This window comes from Arvicanthis niloticus, chromosome 21, assembly GCF_011762505.2.
Source record: "Arvicanthis niloticus isolate mArvNil1 chromosome 21, mArvNil1.pat.X, whole genome shotgun sequence".
Classification (NCBI taxonomy): Eukaryota; Metazoa; Chordata; class Mammalia; order Rodentia; family Muridae; genus Arvicanthis; species Arvicanthis niloticus.
The window spans coordinates 7,282,839-7,295,537 of record NC_047678.1 but is presented as its reverse complement, the minus strand read 5'-3'; the positions used below and the strand labels follow the sequence as shown (position 1 = coordinate 7,295,537).

The 12,699-nt window shown below is 40.0% G+C and overlaps 1 non-coding gene across 1 annotated transcript; it reads right to left on the bottom strand.

Annotated features, from left to right (window-relative positions):
• Positions 1-3,644: 3,644 nt before the first annotated feature.
• LOC117693913 (small nucleolar RNA SNORD50) lies at positions 3,645-3,716 on the bottom strand. The gene has a single exon (XR_004604500.1). It is a non-coding gene; the product is annotated as a small nucleolar RNA SNORD50 (small nucleolar RNA).
• Positions 3,717-12,699: the final 8,983 nt, after the last annotated feature.

The window sequence follows — 12,699 nt, the reverse complement described above, 5'->3', positions numbered from 1 at the left end:
CCTCCATTGCAAGCTGGTACAACCACTCTGGAAATCAGTTTGGCCATTCCTCAGAAAATTGGACATAGCATTACCTGAGGACCCCACTGGGTATATACCCAGAAGATGCTTCAACATATGACGAGGACACATGCTCCACTATGCTCATAATAGCCTTATTTATAATAGCCAGAAGCTGGAAAGAACCCAGATGTCCTTCAACAGAGGAAAAGATACAGAAAATGTGGTCCATTTACACAATGGAGCATTACTCAGCTATTAAAAAGAATGAATTCATGAAATTCTTAGGCAAATGGTTGGAAGTAGAAAATATCATCCTGAGTGAGGTAAAAGAACACACATGGTGTGCATTCACTGATAAGTGGATATTAGCCCCAAAGCCTGCAATACCCAAGATACAACTAATTTAATTTCCACTAAAATAATGGCTTGTTTGGACTTGTCTCTTGTTCAGGTCAATGATGGGGATGGGTCAGTGGTTAAGTGTACTTACTGCTTTCAGGACCCAAGTTCAGTACCCAGCTCTCTCACAGCAGCCTAACTCTAGCTCAGATCCGGCGCCGCCTTCTGGCCCCAAAGAGTAATTGCACTCATACACATACCACCCTCAATCCCTATCCTATAAAAACATTCCTCCTTCAAGGCACAATGAACACATTAACTCATCACATTTTCTTACTGAAAACACAATTTACAAAAGTACCTGTTTACAATTAGAAGCCCACTGGAGAGATGGCTCAGAGGTTAAGGGCACTGATTGCTCTTCCACAGGTCCTGACTTCAATTCCCAGCAACCTCATGGTGACTCATAACCATCTGTAATAGGATCTGATGCCCTCTTGTGGTGTGTCTGAAAACAGCAACTGTGTATTAGTATACATTCAATGAGAAGCCCTCTGCTCAGAAACTGTAATTACTTATTAGCATCCAGCCTTATGTTGTATCCCATTTTTTCATCCCACTAATACCAAGTTCCCAATTTAATCACAAATATATCTGAAACCATGCTATGCTTTATTCATGCAGAGTCCCTTAAGCCTAACTGTATGTTCCCTAAAGTTGAACTGGTTTAGACTCAATCTGCTTAATCCTCTGATAGAAAGGAATCTCTTGCTGGCTGGTGCCACCTGACTGTGAACTGTAGTTGGGAGGCAGGATTGTTAGAAATTCCTAAGGCCAGCTTGGTCTATGTACAGTGAGGCCCTCTTCAAAATAAATTCTTCATTTCTGTTTTCTGTCTATAAGGTTGCTTTTCGTTTTCTTTGGCATTCTGTACCTGTATTTATGAAGACAATAGAAACTGTTTATCTCTGGACTCCTTGGCAGACTAGGACCCTTTAATATACAAAGTACATAATAATTTGGACTATACCAAGCAAATATTAAAAGACCAATTAGAAGGCAAGGAAATAAGCAGAAGGAACTACAGAAAGAGTCAGAGGCTTAAAAAATAAACCATTTCACAACACCGCCTTGCTTTTAACTGTTTTGCTAGCTTGACTAAAAGGTCAACAAGCCTCAAACTCTTCCTAGACAACCCTCCCGACCTGCTTCTCTGTCTAGCCCTGTCTTGAAACCTGCTCTGCAGACTGGCCTTGGAACTCAGGTCCACCTGCCTCTGCCCAGGCTAAAGGTGTGTGCCACACCAGCTTTGTTTTGAAGCCATTTACAGCATCTGATCCTGTTCTGGGTCTATGAGATTTATCGATGAACCTTTGACTGTGCTCATGTGATCTTCCTGCTTTCCACTCCTGAGTCGTAGCCCCATTTTTCACTTTACATGGAAATTCCATTACTCTTGAATAGCCAATGAATCAAGCATGAAGTCAAAAGGGAAATTAATATTTCTTCAAATAAACAAAAAGGAGACACAACAAATATCATGTGATATAGCAAAAGCAGTACTAGAGTCTGTAGGACTCAACATGCACATAGAAACACAAAGCCAAAAAGTAAAACAGAGTATCATATGAAAACCATTTTAACATCCGAAAGAAATGGAGATTAGGAAATGTGCATGGAACCAAGAGACTGTCACTGTCTGTGTTAAAATAACGTAGACACTACCTGGCTAGGTGTGCTTCAACTGTACCCAGACATGGTACAGAAAACCAATAAAGAACTGCATATTCACAGACAACTCATTTTTTCAAAGGTAGAAAGGTTTCCTGTGAAGATATTAAGACCATCTCATCAATGATACCAGGAAAACTTAACATCTACAGGGGGAAAAACAAACTAGATTCCTCCCACTAATTCTGAAAACTGTAGAATAAATGGCTAAGCATTAAGACTTTGAATTAGTGATAAATTAGGCAGAGGGCTGAGCTGTGGTGACACATGCTTTTAATCCCAGCCTTTGAGACTAGGGGGATCTCTGAGTTCAAGGGCAGCCTGATCTATAGAGTTCTTGGACAGCCAGGGATAAACATCAAACTCCTGTCTTGAAAAACAAAACAAAAATAAGAAAAAAGAAAAAGAATTAGGTGAAGTGTTAAAATACGTTTAGTACAACCTTTGGGCAAGGGCACTCTAGACTAGTGTAAGAATTCCAAACCACAAAGCAACACTAGACCAGAAAAATTTATCCACAACCAGGAACAATGACAGTTGTAAAGGCTGGCAACAAACTGAAGACAGACAGTTTAGTAGCAGAGTATTCTAAGGCTAGGTGTGGTGAGATTTTCTTTAATCTACAAACTGAAGCCAGCCATCTCTATAGTTGAATACTAGGACAATTTTGAGATACTGTCTCAAAAAACATAAGCAAGGTCAACCCTTGTCCACCACCACAAAGGAAAATGGAAGTATGCACCAGTAAGAATTTAGAAAGTAAAGCCCACTTACTCTTAGCACTTGGGAAGCAGAGGCAAGTGGATTCAAGACAAACCCGATATAGAGAAACCCTGTCTCAAAATTAAGAAATCAGTGGAGAGGGCTGGACAAATGTAATCAAGGCATTGTGTTTCAGTTTCACAGGAAAACCTGATAATGTGCACAACTGTGATCGTTAAGAGATTGATATTTGTGCATTCACACTTTGAAAACCCAATTCTCATGTAACATGTACCAGGGCACTCTGGTTAATCTTCTGACATAAAAAGAACTGAAGAAATATTTGTAATTGAATGTTTGTTGCAGCACTCCCAAGTAACCACTGCAGGATGAATAAGGATATAGCTCCTAACCAATTTTACAATCACAAAAATGTTGAATTGCTGCTTTACAGTTATGGTTGCATTCTCTGTTCGGTCTGTACAAGTGTGTCATAGCTCATCCATAACCTTCACAGATTTGAATACTGTGTCATATTCATGGACTATCAAAACAATCCACTTACATACAGCCCACAAAAAAATGTACAAGGCACAACTCTGCAGGCCATACCAGATGCTGTCCTGCTCATTAGAGCTAATCAGGGACACCCAGGGACATGTAGAGCCCATCTCAAACATCCCAGTGCTAATTCTGTGCACTTTCTTCTGTCTCTGCCTTTTCTGGATGTTTACCACACCAAGGTCTCATTGCCAGAGTTGTATCACTGGCGGGGGGGTGGGGGGGGAGGTGTTGGGGGGAGGAAGCCGTAGGCATTACTACATTACTGCCAACATTAAAACAGAACACAGCAATCTTTGTAATGGTCCACCTCAGGATCCAGATCCGTAATTATGGTTTTTCAACAGGAATTCAGATTCGGGATAGGATCATCATAGACTAGACCAATGACATTATGTGCAGCACAAAACAAAGCAAAGCACCACTCACATGCATTCCTTTACAGGTGACAGGCATCTTTACAGGTGACAGGCATCTCAATGGGTCGGCATTCACTGCTGGCAGAAAGAAGTACCATAGCATGCCATGAGTAAGAGCTGCATAAAAAACAAGACTACTACTTCACTTAAACACAACAGTCTTATCTAAGAAGCTTCTCTGTCTTCAGGTCATCATCTCCGGGATATAGTTCATCACTGTTCATACCAGTTATGTATCAGAACTGTTAATCAATTTGTACACTATGCACTTACTACAGCCATTCCAAATTAATAAGGCAAGAGTAGGAGACGCTGCACTGGTTGGTCAGCACTATCTCGGAGATCATTAACACATAGGAGGCTGATTCTTATTTTACAACGGTAAAAATGAACGTTGACAAAAATGTAAATCCAGGTTTCATGCACACCTTTTAAAAGAGGTTTTAATTAAGTTACTTTCTGTTACGAATTTTCTCGGATGCTTTGGGCTCCCCTCCATCTAATGAGAAGAAACTCTGGAGCTGCTGTGCATTTCTCTGAGGAAGTGTACACAGGTACCCTAAGCTCAAGTCACGAAGGCTGCTCCACATAACCAGAGACTCCAAACTCACTCTGTTCCCCCGCGTTTCGCTTGGTCATTCAGCCAACTGACAGGCTCACCTACAAAAAAAAAGTGAACCGTCAGCTTCCTGGCACAGCTCCCTTTAGAGCTTCCTAGGAGCGAGATCCTAGGAGAGCTGCCCCTCCCTCTTGTACCGATTGGATGAGAGAGCATTTGGGGGCGTGGCTTTTCCTGTGTGGAAGTGCTCCAGAGAGTCTTTTTTTCCCCAGGTTCCAACTGTGGCCTGAGAAACCTTGTAGAAAGCCTTCTCCCATCAGGTAGCCTGATTAACAGCCCCCACCCCTGATGTCATCATGTCTATTTGCACTGGAGTTCTTGCAACTAAGATTTGGTGCTCACAACGTCTCAGGGAGAGGACAGAAAGAGAAATTTTGGTACTGCAAAAACATGGCCTTCTCATTGATTGCTTCCCTTTAAGTTACACTTTGATTCTCCAAGTACAGTTGTACTGGATGGTTCTGTGTGTCAACTTGACACAACCTGGAGTGATCACAGAGAAAGGAGCCTCCCTTGAGGAAATGCCTCCATGAGATCCAGCTGTAAGGCATTTTCTCAATTAGTGATCAAGGGGGGAGGGCCCAGCCCATTGAGGGTGGGACCATCCCTGGGCTTGCAATCCTGGGTTCTATATGAAAGCAAGCTGAGTAACCCAGGGGAAGCAAGCCAGTAAGCAGCATCCCTTCATGGCCTCTGCATCAGCTCCTGCCTCCAAGTTCCTGCCCTGTCCTGACTTCCTTTGGTGATGAACAATAATGTGGAAGTGTAAGCTGAATAAACCCTTTCCTCCCCAGCTTGCTTCTTGGCCATGATGTTTTATCCAGGAATAGAAACCCTGATTAAGACAACAATGTTTGGACTGATTTTTCCCCATTTATCTATTCACAATTTTTAATGTTATTTGTGTTATACTTACTAATTTTTAGAATTTTATTCATTCTGAAGCAAGCAACTATTGAGAACCCACTGGTTTTCACACCCACACACTGGGTGTGATGCTGGTATTTTGTATATGAGAATCCTTGGTATTAGACAGTATGCTTCATTTCAAGATGATACACGATACAGGAGGAAGGTGAATCGAGGCTTTGTCTTGGGCTGTTTCCTTTCCTGGCTCCAGTTGAGACTCTGATCATCAACATGTCAGCTTCTGAAACAAAGCGCAGGATTGTTGGCTACTGATATACTGTAGATAGGAAATTTAAAAGTTTAAAATCAATCTCCAAGCTGCCGGTAATTCCTCTCTATGCTCTGGCCTTCATGGAGGAGGAGAGCAGCCCTGGCTGTTTAGTGAGTGATGAAAATCTGCAAGCTGCAAATAAGAAGCAGTAGCATGGAAGGTAAACAGGACCTTAAACCAAAGACAACATAACTAGAATATAGGCTGGCAACAATAAACATAGAACTAGTTAGTTGTTAGTCTTGAATTACAGGAAGCAACTTCTAGCTCACAGTCAGACTAAACAATACTATGGTCAATCATGTCCCCCTTCACTGATGCAAAGGAATGGGGTGCTGCTCAAGAATCAAGTGCCAGAAGAAGAGAACAACTGTGCTCCTTCAATATGGACTACCAAAAACAATGTCCCTGGGTGTCCTTTGTTTTTCCTTCCCTCAGCTTGTTTCCACTTTTATCTGGTGCTTTCTGTGTCAGTTTCCCATCTCCTTCCACCTAGAACCTGCAGGCCTCTCCAGCTTCTTTTGTATGCCTTGCTGGTTTTTTTCTCTCTAATAAATTGCTTTTGGTTTTTCCAAATTCTTTTGGGTTTCTACTCTTTTATAATGGAGTTAAAGACATGAAAGGGGACTCTGAGCCCCGCTACCATGCCTCAGACATGGATTATTCTTGGGCTCCTCCACAAAATAATAATCAGTTCCCAAAAGACCTGACCCCTTTGCCCTACTTTCTCCTCCAGAACTTGCAAAACAATTCACTCCACAATTTGCATTTCCCAGCATTGCAGAAGAGCACTGGGTAAGGTCCACTGTTGTGGGATAAGGAAAACAAGATTCTGAACCTTGCAGGAACCTCCCAGGGGAAACAAGTAAGTAAACATGGAGATGTAAGACAGTCCACAGGAAAAACCACTGACTCACAAGGTTTCAAAATGGCTTCTCAGAAGACTGAAATACTCGAGCAAGAGCAAGAAACTGAGTCAAGCCTTGAAGAACAAATAAAAGCTATCTAGGCAAAGATTTCTAGACTCAGAAAAGGCCAAAAGATAAGCAGAGGTTCAGATAAATGGTTTGGAAGAGTCCCAGGCAAACTCCTCAGAGTTAATCAGTGAAGCTGGAGTTAGGGAGTTGATGCCTCATGAACAGCTGGAGGACAAACCAGAAAATCTCACAAGCAAGAACATATTCTGAAGCAGTTAGGGCATGAGATGACGCCATCAGATCTGAGTCCCAGAAATATAGTTCTGGCAAGGACTCAACGACATGGCTTGAAGGAAATATATCCGGGTAAAAGGAAAACCCTTTTATAAATATTTGAGTAATTCAGAAAAGGAGTGAAGAACACAGCTATGGATTTCAGAGAGTACATCAATACAGTAAGGACTAAGGTAACACTTTCTGGCAAAAAAAAAAAAAAAAAATCACAGCAAGAATATCCCTTTAGTTGAACAAGTTGCCTTCATTGTTCATTGTGACAGGGAGGCTTCTCGTCATGAGGGGCTAAGGAGTTTTAAGGTGATAGTAGTAAAGGAACCTATTTGTTTTGAGTAATTTGGGACATAGTTTAAGGACATGGACTTAGTCAATGGGACAATTCTATGTTTGGAAATCTCAATGAATCTTGTGTCTATTAGCTGGAGAGGGACTAGCTCCATTTTTGTGGTGTATAGTGAACCTTTTTTGGGCTCATTTTATCATGGTCTACACTGTGTAAAGACATGGAGTGTTTAGCTGTGAGTGGGTGAGATAGCAATGATTCTGTGAGAATTTCTATTATTAGAATATTTGATCAAATTAATCAGCTGAGGAAAAACACCAGAGAGAGAGAATGGAAGCCTGAGGGCGTGCTCACTAGAGAAAAACTGACTCTTTCAGAGATCATAGCTTCATTGGTCACTCCACATACTGTTTGATGTCTTCCTTTAATATGCACTGGCTAAGATACAAGGAAGCCATGGGAATGTGCTACTTAGCTATAGCATTGTTTCTGTCTGTCTAGTGGCTACTAATCTCCATTTGATTCCCAGGAAATGATTCCTTTTTAGTTCCTATGCTAATATAAGACTGAGATTGGTTTACTTTCATGACCAGAAGAAATACTTCAGTGGTGGACACATGACCTATGATCTTGACTTTGACTATTAGAACATACTGTTTGCATTTTCCTCTTCAGTGTGAATAAAGAATGATTTGCTAAGGGCATCTTGATACCATCAGGGTCTGATATGAAAGCAAGCCAACCTCAAGGGAGAAAGCCAAGTAGAAACTGTCTAAGACTCACTTGAAGGCAATTTTAACTTTGGGATTTTCACTGTAATTACATTTTACTAATTGAGAAATCTAAGTTCACTCTTCCATGGTTGTCTCTAAAGTAATCACTGTATGGAGTGGGTAGAGGTGTCTGTGACCAAGCCTGGTAGCCTGAGTTCGATCCCTGGGACCTACTTGATTGGAAGAAGACAGTTGAAAGATTACCTCTGGCTTCCATATGCATATGCTCATGCACACATACATGCATGCACACCCGAAGATGGAATAAATGAAGTATAATAAAAAGAATGACTTAGATGATGTGATCAGACTTAACAGACAGAAGACCTGGCTTATGTCATTAAAGACAGAATCAACCAAGGTGTCCATCAGCAGAGGACAGATAAGATGTTTTAAATCTTCTGAGAGCCAAAGTCTTACTTACTTTGCTATCATATAACTTACTCAACTTAAAATTTAAAACACCAATCCACTCCAAAATACACTGTGCTAAATTTTACGAGACTGTATCTAGACTTTTACTTATGTAACTAGAAACTCAGTCTCTCTCTCTCCCTCCCTCCCTCTCTCTCTCTCTCTCTCTCTCTCTCTGTATGAGTCTCCCTCCCTCTCTCCCTTCCTCTTTCCTTCCCTCCCTCCAATCCCTCTCTGCCTTCTCTGTACATAGTAAACTGTTTAAGGAAAGCCCAAGTGAACTTGTCAGATGACAAATGCAATGGGGTTTGTGAGGTAGAAGGCAATTTGCCAGTCAGCTAATATGGATAAATTATAGAAAATCCCCCAGGGCTCTTTCTTTTTCTCTGCTAATGTGTTATCATTAGAGAGGGCAATGGGCTTGCTCTGCTTCTGATGGGGGAAGATAGGAGTATTTCTATCTCTGTGACCTATGAGCAAGTCATTTAACCTCTTGAAACTTCATCTTTCTCATTTATTCTAAGATTTAAGTGATGCACAATAATGTACCTTCACCATAATATAATAAATTATTGTTAGTTCTAGTCACTTCACTGTGCATTTGACCTTACTCTCTGTGTTTTGGTGTCTTTGATACAACCTTCCTCTGTCCCCTTCCCTTCTTTATTTACTAGTGTCTGGAGATGACTCTTCCATGAAATAGACTTTTTCTAGATTGCAGAGAGGAGGAAGAAGATGTAGAATTTCTATTTGGACCCTGCTTTATTTCACTTACCACCATGGTCAATTCTTTATGTTGCTGCAAATTATTGGATTTTAGTCTTTCATGACTAAAGATATATCAGTACCTATCACCTTGGTTAGCTGTACTATTGTGAATAGTACTTCAATAAACATTAGATGAAGGTATCGTTGATTCAGTGATTTCCCTGCCTTCAGATGGATTGTATAGCATTTCTGTTGTCAGTTGGAGTTGCCTTTTCCTAGCATTTACTAATGCTGAGAATGTTTTGCATATACCTGTTGGCTGCTTGTGTCTTTTTGGGGGAAGATGTCTATTTCAGTAATTTACTCAGTTTTAGTTAAGCTACTTTTTACTGATGCTCAGTTTTTTTAATTACTTACGTATTCAGTAACCTTTGATAACATGAATAGTTTACAAATGCTTTCTCACATTCTGTAGGTTGTCTTTTCACTCTGTGTTATTTCATTTGTCATGCATGACATTGTTTAATGCAATTCTGTTTGCCTGTTTGCCCTCTCTTCCCCCCTTTCTTCTCCATTTTCTACTTTTCCGCCTTGAGAGATAACATTCCACTATATAGCCCAGGCAGGAACTCAGAATCCTCCTGCTTTGGCCTCTTGAGAACATGATGATGATGGTGGTGGTAGTGGTGATGATGATAATTTTGCTTTTGTGATCTTATAAAATAAGGTTTACTTATAGCTATAATTGAAGTATTAACTGTGCTTTATCATAGTGGTTTCATAGTCTTATGTCTTACCCATAGTGCTTCAATCCAATTTGAGTTGTATCTTTATATGGCGAGAAACAGGAGTCTGGTTTTATATCCATTTTTCCCAGTACTGTTTATTGACAAGCCCATCCTTCTTCAATGCATGTTGTTGTTGCTATTTTTGTGTGTGAGACTGTCATAGGTCAAGGAACTATAGCTGTTTGGGCTTATTTTCAGGTTCTCAATTCTATCCAGTTGATCCATATGTTGATTTTTATTCCAGATGCATACTTTTTTACTTACTATGGCATTACAGTATGTTTTGAAAATGTCCATTCTACGTAAAATGATTTATAGGTTCAATGCAATTTTCATCAAATGACTAACAAATTTCTTCAATAAAAAGTTTTAAAAATCATGTTTCATTAAAAAAATTATGAATGCTGAATAGTCAAAGCAATTTCAGTGAAAAGAACAAAGCTGGAGTTTCAATGATGACTGACATCGTTTAAATACTTTTAAAAATATTTTAAAGCCAAATTTCTTTCTCATAGTTGTTATAGAAAACTATACGAATAAACAGGAAACATGAATTCAAGCAGCTCATAACTGGAAAGTACTCAAGAGAAACCTAGAATCATAGCAAATATTGGCCTTTGGCTGACATGGAGCTGCCTCAACTTCTCTGTCTTTTTTTTTTTTTTTCAAAAAATCTAAATACCCCCATGGTAGAAACTTCGAAAAGATAGAGACAAAAACAGTATGTCCACCCCTTACCTGATAGTCCCTTCCCCAACTTTATTTTGGGGCATCCCTGTTGAGGTTTGGTCTATTGTTATGTGTTGTAATGCTAGATTTTATACCCAAAGGTTAGGCCTACAAGTGACTTCTCATGTTTACAAGCTTTTGTTGTGCAAACCTTGTTCCTTGATTTAAAACTCTTGGCTAAATAAAATTGGCTACAATTAAAGGGATTAAAGGTAGGTGGGTTAGGGATGATTTAGTTGGAAGAGGAGAGATGGGGGAAGAGGAAGAGGAGAAAGAAGATGAGGAGGAGAGCTCCATGAGGGGAGAGGAGCAATGAGCACATAGCCAGGAGAAACAGCAAGTCTCTGGGGAGCACCACTGGGAAGGTAGCCAGGCCAGCAGTTAGAGGAGTAGATTAGGGGTGACCCCCAGTAATCAAAGCCAAATAAAATAACCATAGTCTGAAGCTCATTTATTTGTAAACTAGTTGGGTTATCCCAACTTAAGTTGTTCTTACTACATACTCCCTTTGAAGCAATCATCTATGGCTTTGGGAAGAGCATATCTAAGCACGTTTTACAAACAAACACAAAACTAGGACCAAGAAAAAGGGAAAATAAGATGATCCACTTTTATATGGATCAACATAAGTTTTCTATTCAAGCTCTATGTGTCTGTCTTTTTATTTTTTATAAAGTTTATTAATTTCTTCATAATTGTAATCTAAGTACATGTGGTATAAAGTACCAACACCAACACTGATTCTGTGCTGGATAGTTTTAATTTTTACAGCTTGACACACTGTAGAAACACTTGGAAAGAGATTCTTAGTGAGGAATTATCTAGATCAGTTCAGTCTGTAAACAAGTCTGTGGGGGAACTATCTTGATTGTTAGTGGAGGAAGGAATTGATTCAGCCCATTGTGGGTGGCACCATTCTCTACACAGGGTATCTCGAATATGAGAGGAGAAAACTAGCTGAGAGTAAGTTCTCATTCTGCTGTTGACTGTGGATGTGATTTGACTCAATGCTTGCCGTAACCTCTCTAAAATGATAGTCTTACTTAAAATTGTAAGCCAAATAAACACTTTCTTCCCAATGTTTCCTGTGTCTAGAGTATTTTGTCATAACAACAGAACTGTAACTAGGACAGATTCCTACCTCCATAAACATTTATTACAAAGTACTAATAAAGTAGTATCAGCAAAATGTAGATTGGGGGCCCTCTAAGATACTGCTTTGACTTTCTTTTTTAACTTACTCCAAAATAATTTCTACAAATCCTAGTCCCTTTCTGAACTAAGTGTTTCATCTTTTCCTATTGCTTTCTCTCCTAGTACTTTGCCTGTTCTGAGGACCACTCTTCACCACCTTACTGACAAGAGCAAGTGTAAAGCTGTGTTCAGCATTTCCCTGTCCTATTAGAACTGTCCACAGAGTCTTCATCTATTACCAAGTGTGAGAATGAGGTTGGGGCAGTGCTGTTTATCATCACATTAGTGAAAACAAACAAACAAACAAACAAAAAACATCACATTACTGACCTGGGCACAGATATACACATAAACATTCCAATTTCCTAAGGATTTCAGAATAACACAAAAAACTGACAGAATGAGGACCATCAATAACCAGACGACAATATCAGCTCCTGTCAATTTGGCTGCTAGTGTTAACAATTCTGCTCTAATTAGGCTCATAGAAAAGATGTTCCTAAGCCATATTAACTATCCATTAATTAACTCCTTCCTTGTATCAACTTCATCAGTGGCTTTAGTGTATGAAGATAAATTAGTCTTACTTATCACTGCCCCAAATGTCTTCAGAGATAACAACAGCTAATTGAAGCTATCAGAATAAAAATTAGTCAGCATTCAAATCAGCAGACGAGATACATCATTGTCTAGCTTAAGCGGATAAGTAACTAATTAAGATGTGAGATACTTATCACATTTCCAAGAGAGCCTCACAGAGGGTAGAAGGCCTCTAAGAATGGCTGGAGGGCTTGGGGTGGAACTCTCCACCGGTGCGTCTAGGGAGGGGAAGGGAGGATTTCACTCTCAAACTTGCAACACAACACTGGGTTCATGGGGCAGTTAAATTCAGAAGCCTATAAAAAGTCACATGCACTGCTTTACTGGGTACTTTGAAATGAGTGCAGATTCCCAGGAAGTTGGCAAAAATAGCTCAGAGATATCCTTTCAACCTGCAAATCAAAAGGACCCTGAGATTCCACCTCACACCAGTCAGAATCTTACA